General features: G+C 46.5%; 1 long non-coding RNA gene across 1 annotated transcript in view; it reads right to left on the reverse strand.

Annotated features, from left to right (window-relative positions):
* Nucleotides 1-1,259: 1,259 nt before the first annotated feature.
* Nucleotides 1,260-21,214, reverse strand: part of LOC130357653 (uncharacterized) — a 56,309-nt gene continuing 36,354 nt past the window's right edge. The window contains exons 2-4 of the long non-coding RNA XR_008889210.1: nucleotides 8,325-8,413; nucleotides 7,895-7,956; nucleotides 1,260-3,374 (exon numbers count right to left, since the gene is read on the reverse strand). This is a non-coding gene — a long non-coding RNA (uncharacterized LOC130357653). The remainder of the gene's footprint in view (nucleotides 3,375-7,894; nucleotides 7,957-8,324; nucleotides 8,414-21,214) is intronic.

Raw genomic sequence — 21,214 nt, forward strand, 5'->3', positions numbered from 1 at the left:
AAAGCTTTCTCCTTTGTTGATTTTCCTCCCCAACAAGGATTAGGAAGGAAAAACGGGGCAACGCCGGTACTCAGTGATTTCTTATGTGGTGGTGGTATCCTTGCACCCCAGATTCCAGGTACAGCTTCTACCTCTACATTCTCTATAGCTATGCCTAAGTTCTGTCATGATCTGTCCTTTTTGCTCAACTAATACATGGGTTGAAGGATGAAACTTATCAGGAAACGTTGAAGGACCTTAAAGGAATACTGTAGTGCTAAATAACCGAAGGATAGGGGATAAGTTATAGATCGCAGGGTTTCTGACCGCTGGGACCCCCGCGATCTACTGTATGGGACCTCGGCAGTTGTCAGCAAGGGGGCGTGTCCATCCCCATCATGATGCGGCGGCCAACACGCCCACTTATGTATCACATAGAGATACATGGAGGGGGCGTGTCAGTCGCCTCATCATGCGGGGACGGAACGCTCCCTTCATGCGGACTGCCAGGGCCCCCTACAGGAAATCACAGGGGTCCTAGCGGTTGGACCCCCTGCGATCTATAACTTAATCCCTATCCTTCAGATAAGGAATAAGGTATTTTGCACTACAGCATTCCTTTAACATGTATAACTTGGAAGAAAGATGAGACAGAGGGGATATAATAGAAACTTTTAAATACACAAAGGGAATCAACACGGTAAGGAGGAGAGCATATTTATAGAAGAAAAACTACCACAAGAGGACATAGTTTTGTATTAGAGGGACAAAGGTTTAAAAGTAATATGAGGAATAGTGTTGCTCGCGAATATTCGCAATGCGAATTTTATTCACGAATATCGCATATTCGCGAATTCGTGAATATTCGCGAATATAGCACTATATATTGGTAATTACGAATATTCATTTTTTTTTTCACAGTACACATCACAGTGATCATCCCTCTCTGCTTCCAGCTTGTGTGGCATATGCGAAAATTTGCATATGCGAAAATATAACGCGAATATTACGAATATGCAAATTTAGCGAATATATGACGAATATTCGTCCATACGCAAATTTTCGCATATGCGAAAATATAACGTGAATATTACGAATATGCGAATTTAGCGAATATATGATGAATATTCGTCCATATATTCGCGAAATATTGCGAATTCGAATATGGACTATGCCGCTCAACACTAATGAGGAAGTATTACTTTACTGAGAGATTAGTGGATGCATGGAATAGCCTTCCTGCAGAAGTGGTAGCTGCAAATACAGTGAAGGAGTTTAAGCATGCATGGGATAGGCATAAGGCTATCCTTCATATAAGATAGGGATAGGCATAAGGTAGGGATGTCCCGATACCGATACTGGTAGCAGTGTCAGGACCGATAATGGACATTTGCATGAGTACTTGTAAATGTCCCCAATACCTAATATGTTACCTGCCAGCAGGAGTCTCGCCGGCAGGTATCACTGAGGTGCAGTAAGCTGCCTGCTTTATCTGGTCTCGAGCTTTGCAGTGCACTCAGCAGCTGAGTGCACATCATAGCCTGGACCCGCATTAACCCTTTAGATGCCACGATCAAAGTTGATTGCGGCATCTAAAAGTTCTGAGATTAACTGCTCAAAGATGCTGATCAGGATCATTGCGGTGTAATCACGGTGTCCCGATCCGCTGAGAGGATGGCCGGAGATCCCTTACCCTGCTCCGTGCGTCCGATCATTGCTACTTTACTGCTGCCAGCCATGGCAGGCAGTAGTAAAGGAGGGACGATAACACTGATCAACACTATGCTTGCATGTAATAGTCCTCTATGGGGACTAAAACAGTAAAAACAATAAAAATAAATAATGACTGTGAATTAACCCCTTCCAAATAAAAAAATGTAATCACCCCCCTTTTCAAAAATGTTTAAATAAAATAAAATATATATATATTTTTTATATAAAAAAAGCACTTTCTCTTATGAAAACTAAAAACAACACACCTTTTTCCCATTTAAGGAAAAAAAAACCCTGTCACATGACATTGAAAAAAGTATTGGTAATTGGTATTGGCGAGTACTTAAGAAAAAGTATCGGTACTCGTACTCGGTCTTAAAAAAAATTGGTATTCAGAATATTGGGGAGACTAGATTGGCCAAATGGCTCTTATCTGCCGACACATTCTATGTTTCTATGTTATCATTGAGGTCAATAGATAGTGAGTCGAAAATCTTAAGAAAATGCCAAGTCAAACTGCACTGGAAATGCTGTGTTATTTCATTTTTTGGATGCCTATAAAAGATTGAATTAAATGATTTTAAATGTTGAGTGGAGACATAACAACTCTTGACATTGCATAGATATACACTGACTGCACTAATAATGTTCCCCCTATTTTCTTTACAAATTTTGAGCAGAAATTACCTAAATGTCACACAAGTATAGGATAGAGCTGATTGACCTGTAAGGAGGAATTATTTACAGTAATCATTGTATAGGAGCTTATAGACTGCACTACTGCTTTCCTCATCCAGCCCATTGATAGGACACAGAGTTAGGCTGGGTTCACACCACGTATTTGCAATACAGTTCCCATGTACGTTTTCAATGTGAAAACCGTATGGAACCATATTGAAAACCGTATGCATTGATTCTCCATTGAAAAAGATGCATCTGGTTTTGCCCGTTGTGCATCTTGTACGGTTTTCTCCGTTTTTTCCTGTACTCAAAATCGTAGCCTACCATGGTTTTTGGTACGGGTGAAAAACTGTATGGAAACCGTATATGTTTTTTTTTTTCTAAACATGGGAGTCAATGGGAACTGTACAGAACCGTATGTGCGTACGGTTCCATCTGGTTTGCACCATACGGTTTTTGAGACCGCAAGTTTTTTTTCTTGGAATTTCAATCAAACAAATGAAACTTTATTCATAATGGAGTGAAAAGTTAAAAACATATACGTTCTTTTTCTTAAAAACGAATGCAACTGGAAATCATTTTTAAAAACCATATATGGGTTAAAATTTGTACACAGGTTTTGATACAGTTTAGTCCGGTTTTGAGGAATCCGTTTTTCATCAAAAACCTGATACGGAAACTGTATTGCAAAAACATGATGTGAACCCAGCCTAAGTCAGCCATGCTGCGGCGGTGCTATTGTGATATGCTCCGGCATTATTTCCCCAAACTGTACTGCATTTTGTAATCAGGGAACAATCCCAAATGAAGCAATGTTCTAGAACAAGAACTGTCATGAAATAAAGTCTAAACCCAGAACGAAGTGAATAAAGTAAAGGTATTACTGCTGGAGCAATAAGTGATAGCAGTGATTTCATGTAGTAGAAAGTGGAATAACATCATTCTGTGCAGTGGTTCTGGATCAGTGGCCCTGGATCTTCTTCAACATCAATTTTCAGATCCTTAAAGAAAAAAAATATAATATAATAGATAAATTACATGAATAAATACAATGTACTATGTTAAGGTACGACTTGTGTAACCCCTGTTGTTGGAGGAAATGTCAACTGGCTATACTGCACATTTCCCTTACCGCATCAATCTGGCCTATACAAACATATTACAGTGATATTACATATAACTGATTTACACCAAAATGTGGTGTTGTGCGTCACAAATTCTGTCTGTGCCAGACTTTGTGGCACAATGTGCCAAAATAACCTAAAACCTAAAAATAAGCGTTGTTGCTCGTGAAAGTGGGTGTGGTTTCACAACTCACCTTACTCGCTTTTGAATTTACACAAATAAACTGTAAATATTTTGCTGGAAATTGCCACCAAGAAAGAGCTGCTCAGAACTTTCATTTTGCATTAATAAAAACCCAACACTCTTGGGCTGGGTTCACACTACAACATTTTCCAAACTCAGCTTATAAATTATGCTGGTCATTCTTTTGGCGGAATACGTGTGAAATACACTGCCACCTATGGGGACAGCAATGTCGGCATGGTCCAAGCACCAACTGATATTTATGGCTGGAAATTCATCAATTTTAAAGGGGTGATCCAGGAAAAAACTTGGCTACAGAAAGTTAAACAGATTTGTAAATTACTTCTATTAAAAAATCGTAATCCTTTCAGTACTTACGAGCTTCTGAAGTTGAGTTGTTCTTTTCTATCTAAGTGCTCTCTGATGACACGTGTCTCGGGAACCGCCCAGTTTAGAAGAAAATCCCCATAACAAACCTCTTCTAAACTGGGCGGTTCCCAAGACACGTGTCACCAGAGAGCACTTGTTAGGATTCGGCAGGCTGGAGGTGGATCCTCTGTGTCAGAGAGGGATTGGCGTGGACCGTGTCGGTGGACTGGTTCTAAGTTGCTACTGGTTTTTACCAGAGCCCGCCGCAAAGCGGGATGGTCCTGCAGCGGCGGTAGCAACCAGGTCGTATTCACCGGCAACGGCTCAACCTCTCTGACTGCTGAGATAGGCGTGGTACAAGGGATAAGGCAAGAGCAAGGTCGGACGTAGCAGAAGGTCAGGGCAGGCAGCAAGGATCGTAGTCAGGGGCAACGGCAGGAGGTCAGGAACACAAGCTAGGAACACACAAGGAAAGGTTTTTTACTGGCACAAGGGCAACAAGATCCGGCAAGGAAGTGCAGGGGAAGTGAGGTAATATAGCCAGGGAGCAGGTGGAAGCTAATTAGGCTGATTGGGCCAGGCACCAATCATTGGTGCACTGGCCCTTTAAATCTCAGAGAGCTGGCGCGCGCGCGCCCTAGAGAGTGGAGCCGCGCGCGCCAGAACATGACAGCCGGGGACCGGGACAGGTGAGTGACTTGGGATGCGATTCGCGAGCAGGCGCGTCCCGCTATGCGAATCGCATCCCTGCCGGCAGAGTCAGTGCAGTGCTCCCAGTCAGCGGGTCTGACCGGGGTGCTGCAGAGAGAGGAACGCGGCGTAACAGTACCCCCCCCCCCCCCCTTGGGTCTCCCTCTATTTTTGGGACCTGAAAATTCTTTAATTGAGAAGACATCTGAGGACCCGGAGACAGGAGTAGCTTTCTCTAGGCACTTGACTTCAAAGGGTCCAAGATAACGTGGTCCCAGATTAAAACTGGGGACACAGAAGCGGATATACTTGGCGGAGAGCCACACAAAGACAGGAGGAGTTCTTCTTTTTTTGTCGGCATGCTTCTTCATCCAGGATGAGGCTTGTATGAGGGATTTTTGAGTCTTTTTCCAGACGGTGGAGAAGCCCCGGGAAACCTCATCAACAGCGGGCAAACCAGAAGGCGTGGGAGTGGGGAGGGATGGAAGAGGGTGAAGCGTGGCACAGGGCAGAGTGTTAACAGGACGGGGGCTATGAGGAGGAGACACAGCATAGTTCTGATAGGCCTTGGGGAGATCAGGTAAAGGAGGAGACACTGAGGTTTGACTGACGGGACTGGGAGCAGACGTGAGGCATTTTTTGTGGAAAGAAGCACCCCAGCTCTTGATCTCCCCGGAGGTCCAATCAAGGGTAGGAGAGTGGCGTTGGAGCCATGGCAGACCGAGGAGAACTTCAGAGGTGCATTTGGGCAAAACAAAAAGTTTAATTTTTTCGAGATGCAATTCAATGCTCATGAGCAGGGGTTCTGTGCGGTAACGCACAGTGCAGTCCAGGCATAAATTTTTATCTCTGCGGCGAGTCCTCTCTTCATGGGTCAGGCGAGGCCGATCCACTTGCATAGCCTCCTCGGCGGGAGGCACAGGGGTAGATTGCAAAGGATACTGTGAGAGAGGTGCCCAGAGCGGTGTGGCCCATGACAGGGCCTTCCCAGACAGGAGACCACGGCAGAGACTAGAGTCCCCATCAAATTTGTCCGTCAGGGACAAGCGGAGGTTAGGAGCGGCCGCTCGCTGTGGAGGAGGTGCAGGAGTCGGCGGAGGAGATGGTTGTTGCTGTAGCAGCTGCTGTATCTGTGACTGAAGTTGCTGTATCGTGGTGGTCAAGTACGACAGCTGCTGATCTCGTTGGGCGATCAGTAGGGATTGCTGGGTGATCACCGTGGATATGTCGGCGAGACTTGACAGCGGCACCTCAGCGGAATCCATGGCCGGATCTACTGTTAGGATTCGGCAGGCTGGAGGTGGATCCTCTGTGTCAGAGAGGGATTGGCGTGGACCGTGTCGGTGGACCGGTTCTAAGTTGCTACTGGTTTTCACCAGAGCCCGCCGCAAAGCGGGATGGTCTTGCAGCGGCGGTAGCAACCAGGTCGTATCCACCGGCAACGGCTCAACCTCTCTGACTGCTGAGATAGGCGTGGTACAAGGGATAAGGCAAGAGCAAGGCCGGACGTAGCAGAAGGTCAGGGCAGGCAGCAAGGATCGTAGTCAGGGGCAACGGCAGGAGGTCAGGAACACAAGCTAGGAACACACAAGGAAAGGCTTTCACTGGCACAAGGGCAACAAGATCCGGCAAGGAAGTGCAGGGGAAGTGAGGCAATATAGCCAGGGAGCAGGTGGAAGCTAATTAGTCTGATTGGGCCAGGCACCAATCATTGGTACACTGGCCCTTTAAATCTCAGAGAGCTGGCGCACGCGCGCCCTAGAGAGCGGAGCCGCGCGCGCCAGAACATGACAGCAGGGGACCGGGACAGGTGAGTGACTTGGGATGCGATTCGCGAGCGGGCGCGTCCCGCTATGCGAATCGCATCCCTGCCGGCAGAGTCAGTGCAGTGCTTCCGGTCAGCGGGTCTGACCGGGGCGCTGCAGAGAGAGGAACGCCGCGAGCGCTCCGGGGAGGAGCAGGGACCCGGAGCGCTCGGCGTAACAGCACTTAGACAGAAAAGAACAACTCAACTTCAGAAGCTCATAAGTACTGAAAGGATTAAGATTTTTTTTAATAGAGGTAATTTACAAATCTGTTTAACTTTCTGGAGCCAGTTGATATATATAAAAAAAAGTTTTTTCCTGGATAACCCCTTTAACCTAGCCTTGGTAAATCCAGGCCAGCATGCTTATCCTAGACAGGCTTACGTCCGCTTAATGAGAATTTGCCAACCACATCTGCTAGACGTTTGTTCCAAGCATCAACTGCGCTTTCAGTAAAATCATATTTTCTCATGTTGCTTCCAAACTTCCCCCAACTATCTGCAGATTGTGCCCCCTTGTTCTTGTATTTAGATTCTCATTAAAGGGGTATTCCGGCTTAATACATCTTATCTCCTATCCAAAGGATAGGGGAAAAGATGTATGATCGCAGGGGTCCCGCTGCTGGGGACCCCTCCAATCTTGGTGCAGCACCCTCATTCCGTACACCACTCCCCCTCCATTCATGTCTATGGGAGGGGGCGTGACGGCCATCACGCCCCCTCCCATAGACATGAATGGAGGGGGCTTGGTCATGACATCATGTTCCCGTCTCGGAGGCAGCGCCCGTCACAGAATGCTATGGATAGGGGATAAGAATGCTTTGGATAGGGGATACGATGTATAAAGCTGGTTTAGTTCAGTGTTTAGTTCAGGTTTTTTTTTGTTACAGAGACTGGTTATTTTCCTAAATGTCTTGAAAGATTCTAATGAAAATATCAAGATCCTTGTGTTATCAGCCCCTAAAGGTATCAGCCGAGCCCCCCTTGTGTAATCATTTTTATGTGGAAGGGAAAGTTCTTTGTCCTTGAGCGTGATGTGAATTTTATTTAGTAAGATACAGGACTTACTACCAGCCCTAACCAACGCTAGCTTATTGCTGAATTGAACTTTGTGGTGATATAGGAAACAAAGAGTGACAGCTTATCTAATACCCCATTTTAGCTAGAGGTTTCTGGAAGATAAGAAAGGGAATAACTAGAGAGAATGACATGCTTTTAGGAATTGATGTGCGGGCTGCAGCTACATCTGATCTGCTGAGTAATCTACTACTACAATATGTACAAGCGCAGTCATTTAGCTTTCAATCCATTCTACCTGTTTTCATTATAAAAACATCTTTAGGTCTTCACCTTTCGTCTGGAGGTCTGGACCTCATTTATACCAAGGTTCAGGTTCTTCCTTCTTTACCCAACTGAAAAAAAAGACAATATAAGTCAAATAAAATTGGTATATTTTCCCCCAGCAATAGAAGAGATAAAGGACATTAATGGACTGATCTTGTGAGATTTGGGACCATGATTGGGTTACGATTGCCCGCGAAGTTTCTTGTAGATGATAGAATCAAACCCATTAGGAATTACACAGCAGCTCATGCAGCAGATGGAGTCGGTGTGACTGTGATACAAAGCAGCAGAAATCCCAATCCAAGCATTGGAAGTATAGAGGGATCGGATGGCCCAGTATCTGCATTGTGTTACCATATGCTTGTGCGCCATGGATATTACCCCAGCTTGTTAAATAAATGGAAAGAGAGGTATATGGATTCCTGACCTACTGTACCTTATATCTTTGTTGGTGAGGGCAGCCTTCATCAGGTAGATGGTTGCATTGGTTATACCCAACGCTGTGAAACCAAGCAAAGGCACCAACTGTAGGGAGGACAAGAAAGTAACATCTTTATCTTTTAAAATGGTATGTACCCAAAAACTACAGACAGGGGGGGGGGGTATAATTTTTTTTAGTTGAAGTAAATGTAATGATTCAGAATCTAATTACCAACATATCCTTTGGTGTTGTACAAAGATGGTCATCATTTACTGTCTGCAATGAAGCTTGCAATCTAAATAGTTATTTTTTAGACATGTGCAATTCGTTTCGTAATGAACACGGAACTAAACGAATTTTCCCGTTTTCAGATGTTCGTTGCGAAAAGAATGCACGAAAAAAAAAATTACAAAATCCCGAAAAAGCATACGAATACGAATATACATGCATAACGAATATGCATGTTAACGAACAACGAATGCATTCGTTATCAGTATACCGAATGTCGGGGCCATGCATCAACTGCTATACGGCAGTGCATAATGCTTAAGCTGCTACCGGATAGCAGTAGAAGCAGCCCGGGCAGGTTCACTCACCTTTCCGCGCTGCTCCGGGCCTTCCTCCGGTGGGTCCTGGGCTTGTCCGGGGCCTTCATACGGGTCTCCCTCTGACGTCATCGCCATCGCGCACGCCGTCCCATCATCCAATAGGAACGGCGTGCGCAGCGACGTGATGACGTCGCTACGGAGGCCCAGTAAGGCCTTGCGTCAGACAGCGGAGGACAGGAGAAGACCAGGAGAGCCCAGCAGAGCCCAGCGGAGTACCGAAGAGGACTAGGAGAGCCCAGCGGAGGCCCGGGGACACCATCGGGAGCAGCGGGGACAGGTGAGTAGGACTTTACTTTTTTACATTGCACGAATCCCTCAACATACGAATTACCATCGTATGTTGAGGTATCACTAGACATGTGCAGAACCAAAAATCAGAATTAACGAATGCATTCATTATTTTTAACAAATGCATCAGTTTTTTAAACGAATGCATCCGGAAAAAAAAAATTTGCGGATGCATCCGAAAACCGAATATGATGAATGCACAGCATTCCGAATATTCACAGAACCGAAAATTAAAAAAAAAAAACAAAACGAAAATAACGAAAAATACGAAATTATGGGTTCTGCACATGTCTAGTTATTTTTAAGCACGCATGGTTGGGTCAATTGAAAAAATATAACTTCTTACTACCAACAGTATATACAATAAGATCTCAATATGTGATCTTCCTGTGGTTCTGGTGATCTAGATCTCCAGTGTGTTCAATTTTACAGACTCTAAGTATGATTTAGTTTAAAGGGGTACTCCGCCCCTAGACATCTTATCCCCTATCCAAAGGACCCCCGCGATCTCAGCTGCGGCACCCAGACATCCGGTGCACGGACTGAACTTCGCTCTGTTCCGGATGACTGGGGATGTGGGGCGGAGGCTCGTGACGTCACGCGAGACCCCCTCAATGCATGTCTATGCTGCACCCGACGCTCTAAACAAACCAGCGGCAGGATTCCGCAATCAGACATCTTATCACCTATCCTTTTGATAGGGGATAAGATGTCTAGGGGCGAAGTACCCCTTTAAGTGTGATAGATCTGGGTATTGCACCATAATATGGATACTAATATATGCGTGTATTAGGGCCCTGTGAATGCAGCCTTACTGTAAGATTTGTCGGGCATCCAAAAAGTAGCATCAGCACACTTACAGTCTCTCACTCCTGCTCCAGCCGTCCCTCCTGGGACATCGTGACAACAGCCACTTATGATGTGGGGGAGGTCCCCCTCCTTTTGGTCAAGTCACTCCCATCCACCACAGCACTCATTCTGTGGATCCAGAGACCCCTAATCTAAGGTCCAACTAAACACAAAACAAGGGTAATCCACAGAAATTTTTGTTTATTATTTCAACAATACAAAACATTGCAAGCCACATGGCTCACCCATCTGACACGTTATGTTTATGAACTATTTTTCGTTGCATAGGCGACCTAAATAAGAGTTAATTGCATGAAACGTGTCAGCCATGCTGGTTGGCATCCAATGTGGATCCAAATGTATTTAACGTTGGAATACCAAAAAATAATAATTTTGGATTACTCTAGCTTTGTTAGACTTTATTGTTTTTTAGGTATAGTTATTGCCAGTGGCGTTGCGACCCGGGTGCGGGGGGTGCGGCCCGCACCGGGTGACACCAACCTAATGGGGTGACACCAAGACGCTCCGCAGCACCCCCCCCCCATCTGTGCCCGACCGGCCTCCCATCCGTCAGCACCCCCCCCCCCCCTGCGCTGTGTGAGCGGTGCGCCCGTCCGTCAGCAAACCCCCTCTTTCACCTTCACTGTGCGCCCGTCCATCATCACACTACCCCCCTCACCTTCACCAGCACTGTGCCCGTCCTCCGCTCCCACGTCTGCGCCGGCCTGACGTCACACCGCATGGCCGCGCAGGAGGACGTGAGTTACGTCACTAGCACGGCGCCCGGTGAGAAGGATCGCTGCGCTGGATGGGTGAGTGTGTATGTCTGTCTCTCTGTCTGTCTGTCTCTATCTATGCTTGTGTGTGACTGTGTGTATGTGACTGTGTGTGTTTGTGTGACTCTCTGAGTGTGTGTGTGACTCTGTGTGTGTGTGTTTGTGCGACTCTGTGTGTGTCTGTCTGTGAGTGTGTCTCTCTGACTGTGTGTGTGTGTGTTTGTCTCTCTGTGTTGTATGTGTTTTTTGTGTGTGTGTGTGTGGGGGGGGGGGGGTCGGGGGGGGGGTTGAACCAGCGATCTATTGTGGGGAGACTTTGACCCATTATGGGGAACCTGCAAGGGAACCTGCGGCCTAATGTGGGGAAACTACTACCAAATGTGCGGAGTCTATGCTACCTAATGTGGGGAATCTGTGCTACCAAATGTGGGAAGTCTATGCTACCTTATGTGGGAAATCTGTGCTACCTAATGTGGAGAAATTGCTACCTAATGTGGGGAAATTGCTACCTAATGTGGGATAACTGGTACCTACCTAATGTGGGGGAACTGGTACCAAATGTGGGGAATCTATGCTGCCTAATGTGGGGAATAGATGCTACCTAATGTGGGGAAACTGCGACCTACCTAATGTGGGGGCACTGCTGCCTACCTAATGCTCCCCCCCCCTGGCAGTAGCACCCTCATCATCCACCAGCAACACCCCCCCAGCAGCACCTCCATCAACATATCCTGATGGTGGATGATGGAGGTGCTCCTGCCAGGAGGATGATCCTGCCGATGGATGATGGGGGTGATACTGCCAGGGGGGATGGCCAGTAGCACCCTCATCATTCTCCAGCAACACCCCCCCAGTAGTAGCACCCCTATCATCCACTAGCAACACCACCAATACCCCCCTCCCGTGGTAATAGCATCAGCTAACGGATGTTGAGGGGTGTTACTTTGGTTGTGGTATTATATTCAGAGGGGGCAGTGTATGGCAACGTTATATTCAGAGGGCGCAGTTTGTGGTAGTATTATATTCAGAGGGCGCAGTTTGTGGTAGTATTATTAGAGATGAGCGAACTCACAGTAAATTCGATTCGTCACAAACTTCTCGGCTCGGCAGTTGATGACTTATCCTGCGTAAATTAGTTCAGCCTTCAGGTACTCCGGTGGGCTGAAAAAGGTGGATACAGTCCTAGGAAAGAGTCTCCTAGGACTGTATCCACCTTTTTCAGCCCACGGGAGTACCTGAAGGCTGAACTAATTTACGTAGGATAAGTCATCAACTGCCGAGCAGAGAAGTTTGTGACGAGTTGAATTTACTGTAGTTTGCTCATCTCTAAGTATTATATTCAGAGGGTGCAGTGGGTGGTAGTATTATATTCCGAGGGTACAGTATGTGGCGGTATTATATTCAGGGGTACAGTATGTGGCAGATTTATATTCAGGGGTACAGTATGTGGCAGATTTATATTCAGAGGGTACAGTATGTGGCAGATTTATTTTCAGAGGGCGCAGTTTGTGGTAGTATTATATTCAGAGGGCGCAGTTTGTGGTAGTATTATATTCAGAGGGTATAGTGTGTGGCGGTATTATATTCAGGGGTACAGTATGTGGCAGATTTATATTCAGAGGGTACAGTATGTGTTGGTATTATATTCAGAATGTACAGTGTGTGGTAGTATTATATTCAGTGGGTACAGTGTGTGGCGGTATATTCAGGGGTACAGTATGTGGCAGATTTATATTCAGAGTGTAAAGTATGTGTTGGTATTATATTCAGAATGTACAGTGTGGTAGTATTATATTCAGTGGGTATGGTGTATGGAAGGTTTATAATCAAAGAGTGTAGTGTATAGTAGTATTATATTTAGAGGATACAGTGTCTGGCAGGTTTATAATAATTATTGTTTTCATATAGAGGATGAGAATCCGCTGACATAGTGAGGAGACGTCTGGGCGTCACATTCTGCAGAGAGAAGTTTTAGCTGGACCAGGCGGTATGTACCATCTGAATTAGATAAGGGAAGACTATAGAGAAGACGTTACCTGTAGTCACTGATATTATTGTGTATTCTCCTCTCTGTGTCCTATCAGAGCTGTAGTCACTTGTCAGTTCTACAGTTAGGTCAGTGAAACTACAACTCCCAGCATAACCTCACCACTGCTCAAAGGGGTACTCTACTGGAAAAAAAAATTTTTAATCAGCTGGTGCTACAAAGTTAAACAGATTTGTAAATTACTTCTATTTAAAAATCTTAATCCTTCCAGTACGTATTAGCAGCTGTATAAGCGATTCACAGGAAGTTATTTTCTTTTTTAATTTATTTTCTGTCTGACCACAGTGCTCTGTGCTGACACCTCTGTCCATGTCAAGAACTGTCCATAGTAGGAGCAAATCCCCATAGCAAACCTATCCTGCTCTGGACAGTTCCTGACATGGACAGAGGTGTCAGCAAATAGCACTGTGGTCAGACTGGAAAGAACTACACAACTTCCTGTGGAGCATACACCAGCTTATAAGTACTGTAAGTATTAAGATTTTAAATAGAAGTAATTTAAAAATCTGTTTAACTTTCTGGCACCAGTTGATATAAAAGTAAATGTTTTCCAGTGGAGTACCCCTTTAAGTAATTCTGGGAGCTGTATATTTCAATGGTGAAAACTTCTTTAACACTTTCCTATTCTGTGGCAACTGGTAAATCTGATTATTATACTGGAATTTCTCACAATGCCCTACAACAGTGGTGTCTGTCGCAACAGGCTAAAAACTTACTGGGGGGGGAGGGGGGGAGGTATGGGGGTGACACCATTTTCTACCGCACCGGGTGACACCAACCCTAGCAACGCCACTGGTTATTGCATTGCTGTTCTCTCCTGATCTATCAGGGTAACTGGGACACTATTCTTGGAGCAGTGAGTTAACACATGCAAGTTTTTTCCCTAATTTAAAATAGACATGTCTCCTTGCTTGAGGTTGTGGTTCAGCAGAGGAGTCCTTACAGAACCATATGTTCTCGGTAGCTCTTTAGCAATGCCAGTTATTTTGTTTGTCCTACACACATTTTCATTTTTTTGGTCTGTTAACCCCTTAAGGACCAGGCCAATTTTCACTGTAGGACCAGAGCGTTTTTTTTGCACATCTGACCACTGTCACTTTAAGAATTAATATCTCTAAAACGCTTTTACTGAATACTCTGATTCTGAGATTGTTTTTTTGTGACATATTCTACTTTATTTTGGTCGTAAATTTTCGGTGTTACTTGCATCCTTTTTTGGTGAAAAATCCCAAAATTTCATGAAAATTTAGAAAATTTTACATTATTCTAACTTTGAAACTCTCTGCTTGTAAGAAAAATTGATATTCCAAATAAATTTTATTTTTATTCACAAATACAATATGTCTATTTTATGTTGGCATCATAAAATGGACATATTTTTACTTAGAGGGCTTCAAAGTGGAGCAGCAATTTTCAAAAATGTCATGAAAATTGCAAAATCTGAAGGGACAGATGTTACATAACTACAACTCCCAGCATGCCTGGGCAGTCTAGGCATGCTGAGAGTTTTAATTTGGCAACATCTGGAAGGCTACAGTTTGGGGACCACTGTAACAGTGGTCCCCAAACTGTGACCCTCCAGATGTTGCAAAACTACAACTCCCAGCATGCGCAGACAGGGAGCATGCTGGGAGTTGCAGTTTGGCCTTCCTAGTGGTTGGCACAGTAAAGATCACTTTACTTTCACTTTCATCCCCCCCCCCCACGTCGCTTCCCTCCCTGAGCCGGGATCCAGCAGTCTGCAGCGACGATCAGCTGTTCCCAGGCATCTTCTCCTGCAGGTACCAACCTCCATCTTCTGTCCATGTTCCCCGCGACATCCAGGGGTGGGTGTCACGGTTCGGCAGGCAGGAGGTGGATCCTCTGTGTCAGAGAGGGTTTGGCGTGGACCGTGTCGGTGGACCGGTTCTAAGTAGCTACTGGTTTTCACCAGAGCCCGCCGCAAAGCGGGATGGTCTTGCAGCGGCGGTAGCAACCAGGTCGTATCCACCGGCAACGGCTCAACCTTTCTGACTGCTGAGATAGGCATGGTACAAGGGATAAGGCAAGAGCAAGGTCGGACGTAGCAGAAGGTCAGGGCAGGCAGCAAGGATCGTAGTCAGGGGCAACGGCAGGAGGTCTGGAACACAGGCTAGGAACACTCAAGGAAAGGCTTTCTCTGGCACAAGGGCAACAAGATCCGGCGAGGGAGTGCAGGGGAAGTGAGGTATAAGTAGGGAGTGCACAGGTGGAAACTAATCAAGGTGATTGGGCCAGGCACCATCATTGGTGCACTGGCCCTTTAAATAGCAGAGACCCGGCGCGCGCGCGCCCTAAGGAGCGGGGCCACGCGCACAGGGACAACACAGACGGGGAACGGGTCAGGTACGGGGACCGAGATGCGCATCGCGAGCGGGCGCGTCCCGCATCGCGAATCGCATCCCGGCTGGGAGCAATATCGTAGCGCACCCGTCAGCAGGTCTGACCGGAGCGCTGCGAATTAAAGAACGCTGCGAGCGCTCCGGGGAGGAGCGGAGACCCGGAGCGCTCAGCGTAACAGTACCCCCCCCCCCCCCTTGGGTCTCCCCCTCTTCTTGGAGCCTGAGAACCTGAGGATAAGACTTTTGTCCAGGATGTTGTCCTCAGGTTCCCAAGATCTCTCCTCTGAGTACTCAACTACAAAGGGTCCAAGATAACGTGGTCCCAGATTAAAACTGGGGACACGGAAGCGGATATACTTGGTGGAGAGCCACACAAAAACAGGAGGAGTTCTTCTTTTTTCTTCGGCAAGCTTCTTCACCCGGGATGAGGCTAGTATGAGGGATTTTAGAGTCTTTTTCCAGATGGTGGCAAAGCCCCGGGAAACCACATCAACAGCGGGCACACAAGAAGGCGTGGGGGTGGGGAGGGAGGGAAGAGGGTCAAGCTTGGCACGGGGCAGAGTGTTAACAGGACGGGGGCTGTGAGGAGGAGACACAGCATAGTCCAGATAGGCCTTGGGGAGACCAGGTAAAGGGGGAGACACAGAGGTTTGACTGACGGGACTGGGAGCAGACGTGAGGCATTTTCTGTGGCAAGAAGCACCCCAGCTCATGATCTCCCCGGTGGTCCAGACAAGGGTAGAGGAGTGGCGTTGGAGCCATGGCAGACCGAGGAGGACTTCAGAGGAGCATTTGGGCAAAAAAAAAAGTTCCATGCTCAAGAGCAGGGGTTCTGTGCGGTAACGCACAGTGCAGTATAGAAGTAAATCTTCTTTCTTTCTGCGGCGAGTCCTCTCTTCAGGGGTCAGGCGAGACCGATCCACTTGCATAGCCTCCTCGGCGGGAGGCACAGGGGTGGATTGCAAAGGATACTGTGAGAGAGGTGCTCCGAGCGGTGTGGCACATGGCAGGGCCTTCCCAGGCAGGAGACCACGGCAGAGTCTAGAGTCCCCATCAAATTTGTCCGGCAGGGACAAGCAGGGGTTAGGAGCGGCCGGTCGCTGCGGAGGAGTTGCAGGAGCCGGCGGAGGAGATGGTTGTTGCTGTTGCAGCTGCTGTGTCTGTGACTGAAGTTGCTGTATCTGCGGCAGCAGCTGCTGTATCTGTGACTGAAGTTGCTGTGTCACGGTGGTCAAGTATGCCAGCTGGTGATTTCGTTGGGTGATCATTAGGGATTGCTGGGCAATCACCGTGGAAATGTCGGCAAGACTTGACAGCGGCAGCTCAGCGGAATCCATGGCCGGATCTACTGTCACGGTTCGGCAGGCAGGAGGTGGATCCTCTGTGTCAGAGAGGGTTTGGCGTGGACCGTGTCGGTGGACCGGTTCTAAGTAGCTACTGGTTTTCACCAGAGCCCGCCGCAAAGCGGGATGGTCTTGCAGCGGCGGTAGCAACCAGGTCGTTTCCACCGGCAACGGCTCAACCTCTCTGACTGCTGAGATAGGCATGGTACAAGGGATAAGGCAAGAGCAAGGTCGGACGTAGCAGAAGGTCAGGGCAGGCAGCAAGGATCGTAGTCAGGGGCAACGGCAGGAGGTCTGGAACACAGGCTAGGAACACTCAAGGAAAGGCTTTCTCTGGCACAAGGGCAACAAGATCCGGCGAGGGAGTGCAGGGGAAGTGAGGTATAAGTAGGGAGTGCACAGGTGGAAACTAATCAAGGTGATTGGGCCAGGCACCATCATTGGTGCACTGGCCCTTTAAATAGCAGAGACCCGGCGCGCGCGCGCCCTAAGGAGCGGGGCCACGCGCACAGGGACAACACAGACGGGGAACGGGTCAGGTACGGGGACCAAGATGCGCATCGCGAGCGGGCGCGTCCCGCATCGCGAATCGCATCCCGGCTGGGAGCAATATCGCAGCGCACCCGGTCAGCAGGTCTGACCGGAGCGCTGCGAATTAAAGAACGCTGCGAGCGCTCCGGGGAGGAGCGGAGACCCGGAGCGCTCAGCGTAACAGTGGGCAGAACGGGGGGTTGCCATGGCCTGCCAACCCACTGTCCTGCTCTGCCATTGGTCAGAATCAGTTCTGACCAATGGCAAGGGATAGGAGGAGATCGCAGCACTGCAACCTCACTCCTACCCTGCAAGATGATCTGGGCTGTCACTGACAGGTCAGATCATCACTATTTTCCGGGCTGATCGGGTCACCAGAGACCCGATCAGCCCGGAATAGCAGAAATTTGCATGTCTGAATTGACATGCAATTTTCTGCGATCGCCGACATGGGGGGGTCTCAGGACCCCCCTCGGCGTTTGCCTCGGACGCCTGCTGAACGATTTCAGCAGGCGTCCGGTTTCGCAACCCGCCCATTGCGTGGCGGGTTGCGAAATTCCCACGGACGTATGAGTACGTGCCTGGTCCTTAAGACCCAGGGCGCAGGGATGTACTCATACGTGCCTGGTCCTTAAGGGGTTAAACTACTCACCCGGACTGGCGGCACAGTACCTCCTGTCTACAACATGCTATAGTAGCTATAGGATTTTCTAGTCTAATCTCTCTTCTTCTCATACAGCAGTTTGATGAAGAGGGGTGGTAATTCCACACTGCCATGAAAAAATAAAAATAGGTGTGTTCTTACCAGGAAATTACCCAGCACTTTTCTGGGCACACCTGTAGAATGTGCCTAAAACCCTACAGCTTTAGGCATATATTCTCAACTCGCTAATACAGAAAATGTTGTTCAATATGCAATATTTTAATAATTTGTATCTGCATTGGGAGTTCAGTTCCATGAGTGTAGGCAGCCTGCTTATATTTTAGGCAATCTTAGATTTGGTCTGAGCAAACTTAGTCATAGTATATGGAAATAGGGCACCCACATGAATATTAATAATAGTCATCAAACTAAGTATATTGTTCTTTATGTAATTATAAGACACTTTGCTATTTACTTGCTGGTAAAAATTTCAACCTTTATATGTTTTTAATGTGATTGAAAAAAACGGCCACTAGGTGGCTCTGTTCTGTTCCCTGTGCAAGTCAAACAGTTAGTTTGGTCTTCTCCTGGCCTGGCAGGAGACACAACTCAGGATGTGCGTGGGCATGGTGAGGCACAGTTCTTGCAGGCTCCAGTGACGTCGCGCCTGCTGGGGAACACTCACTTTTTCCTGCCGCGAGCTTACACAATGTGAACAAGGGGAAAGGTATGACACAGAGCTTTTAAGGCTCAGAAAGGGCAGGAGGGGTGTTAGGAGTGTTAGGGAATATAATCTGAGTTAGCTTAGAAAATATGGTTTGATGAAAGTTTCTCTTTAAGGTAATGCTATATTTCTTCTGTTTCGCGGGAGCACCACAGGGATTTTTTAGACCCAAAATTAAGGCTGTACAAAATAGCAGAAACACATATAATATTATTTATTATGAAGCCCATAGTCTAGTTTTAGTGGTGATAACACATAATATTGCCTTGTTAAGAAATACCGTATGTTAAGAAGGAAAAACATACGGTACATAAAAACCCTGAAGTTCCTAGGAACAGCCCATCAAACACATAGTTTACAAGTAACTGGTTTGAATTGTGTAGGCTGCATTGTGTGTAGGAACCTTGTGTTTTTTTCTGTCTTTTTATCTTTTTAACATGTTGTAATCATGCAAACAAAATTTATAGTGTTTTTTATATTTCAAATGGTGTTTTTTTCATATTTTGTCGACAAGGATTTTTTGACCCAGCACCAGTCTGGTGTTTCCTTCTGTGCACTACTACTGATCATGAAGCCAATCTGGTGAGCTGAACTATTGTTGGTTTAATGGCATGGAATCTGCCCATATACTTTGGAGAGCTGCTTATTTTTTATACTTTGCATCACCAGACTGTAGGGAGGTGGCATAAGGACCTTGACTGACCATAGAAAATTCAAGTGAGTCCACCCCTCATATTTTTGTAAATATTTTATTGCATCTTTTCATGTGACAATACTGAAGAAAGGACACTATTCTACAATGTAATAGGTACACAGCCTGTATAACAGAATCCCCCCTAATATTGTTTCCCCTCAAAATAACTCAACATACAGCCATTAAAGGGGTTATCCAGCATAAGGTGATTTTAGTATGTACCTGGCAGACAGTAATGGACATGCTTAGGAAGGATCTGCGCTTGTCTTGGGGCTAAATGGCTATGTCATGAGATTACCATAACACTGTGGCTAGCTTTTTGTGAACTTGTATTTTCTGTTTTCAGTTTTCTTGTTTGCCTACAAATCCCATGATTCCATTTTCCTCCTTCCCACAGATCAGCCACCCCACCCATTGAAACATAAATGAGCTGCAGACCTGTGGTTTTCAATCAGGGTGCCTCCAGCTGTTGCATTACTTGCAGATTGCTCTCTCCACCCATTGAAGCAGACAGGCTCGCTGTCATCAGCTGACTAGTGAGTCAGGTCTCAACCGCATTGCAAGCTGGGAAAAATCCGAGACAACAGTCATTTTGTATGCTGTTAAAAATAAATATTGGGGTGAAAATCACATAAGAAGTGTGAGAAAACCGTCACACACAGGTAAAGACCATATATTATGAACTACACTAACTTTACAGCCCCTGTAGCATAGTCAAATAAAAAAAAATCATGGAATACCCTTTTAATGTTTAAACATTAGCAACAAAAGTGAGTACACCCCTAAGTGAAAATGTCCAAATTGGGCCTAATAAGCTATTTTCCCTTCCTGGTGTCATGTGACACATTAATGTTACAAGGTTTCAGGTGCAAATGGGAAGCAGGTGTCTTAAATTTGGTGTTATCGCTTTTACACTCTTGTAATGGTCACTACAAGTTCAACATGGCAAAGAACTGAGGATCTATAAAAAAGGAATTGTTTCTCAACATAAAGATGGCCTGTTCTATAAGAAAATTATCAAGACCCTGTAACTGATCTGCAGCATGGTCGGCAAGATCATACAGCGGTTCTACAGGACAGGTTACACTCAGAACAGGCCTCGCCATGAAGTTGAGAAGATGAGTGCACATGCTCAGTTTCATATCCAGGGGCTGTCTATGGGAAATAGACATATGTGGTGGCTACGAGGTGTTAGTAAGAGTACCTGTTCACGTCAAGATGCCAGGGCACCATTTTTCCAATCCGCAGTCCGAAGGTTGGAGGCAGCTTCTCCTGGGCCAGACAGGATGAGCGAATAAACACACTGACGTTAGGTTACGGGTAACTGTCTTTACTGAGCTTGTGCAGTTGGCCTTGGTATGAGAGTGCAGCGTACCCCTTGCGAGCCCTGTTGCTTTGCTGAGACTTGTGGTGCTTTCACTGGACAGAATTGTAGACTGTAACTTGAAATTCTGGTTGCTAGGGTCCTTCCAAGGCACTATGGACTATTCTGCAGGGGCATGTATTCCTCCTGGGAGTGAATCTTGTAGGATGACCATTAAAAAGATTAAAGCTGGAGTAGGCCTCTACTCAGAGCACATGACACGCAGCTCACCTGAGCCTAGCTGTTGCTCAGGAGCCCTTGCTGGAACTTGAACAAACTAAAGACTGACTAACTCCTCCCCTGTACCTCACTATACAGGGGAGACTTTTGGGGTCTCATTGGCTCACATGGTCACATGTGGTTCACTGCTCACATTTTAAAGGCACAGTACACTTATTACAACCTATAAATACATAAATAACAAAAGTAATTTATAAAAATGTTTATACAAATATATTACTCCATCTTGTAAATATAGCATACACATTATTTCAGTGGAACTCGTGTGGGCCCAACACCCTGTGCTGACGAGCTGCCCGAGACAGTCCAAAGGCCCGGGACAGCCTCCAGTGCTGTGACACCAAACACATGAGTGTTGCCAGCATTGCTGCAGAGGTTAAAATGGAGAGGGGTCAGATTGTCAGTGCTCAGACTATACAACGCACACTGCATCAAATTG

The sequence above is a fragment of the Hyla sarda genome, chromosome 2 (genome assembly GCF_029499605.1).
Source record: "Hyla sarda isolate aHylSar1 chromosome 2, aHylSar1.hap1, whole genome shotgun sequence".
NCBI lineage: Eukaryota > Metazoa > Chordata > Amphibia > Anura > Hylidae > Hyla > Hyla sarda.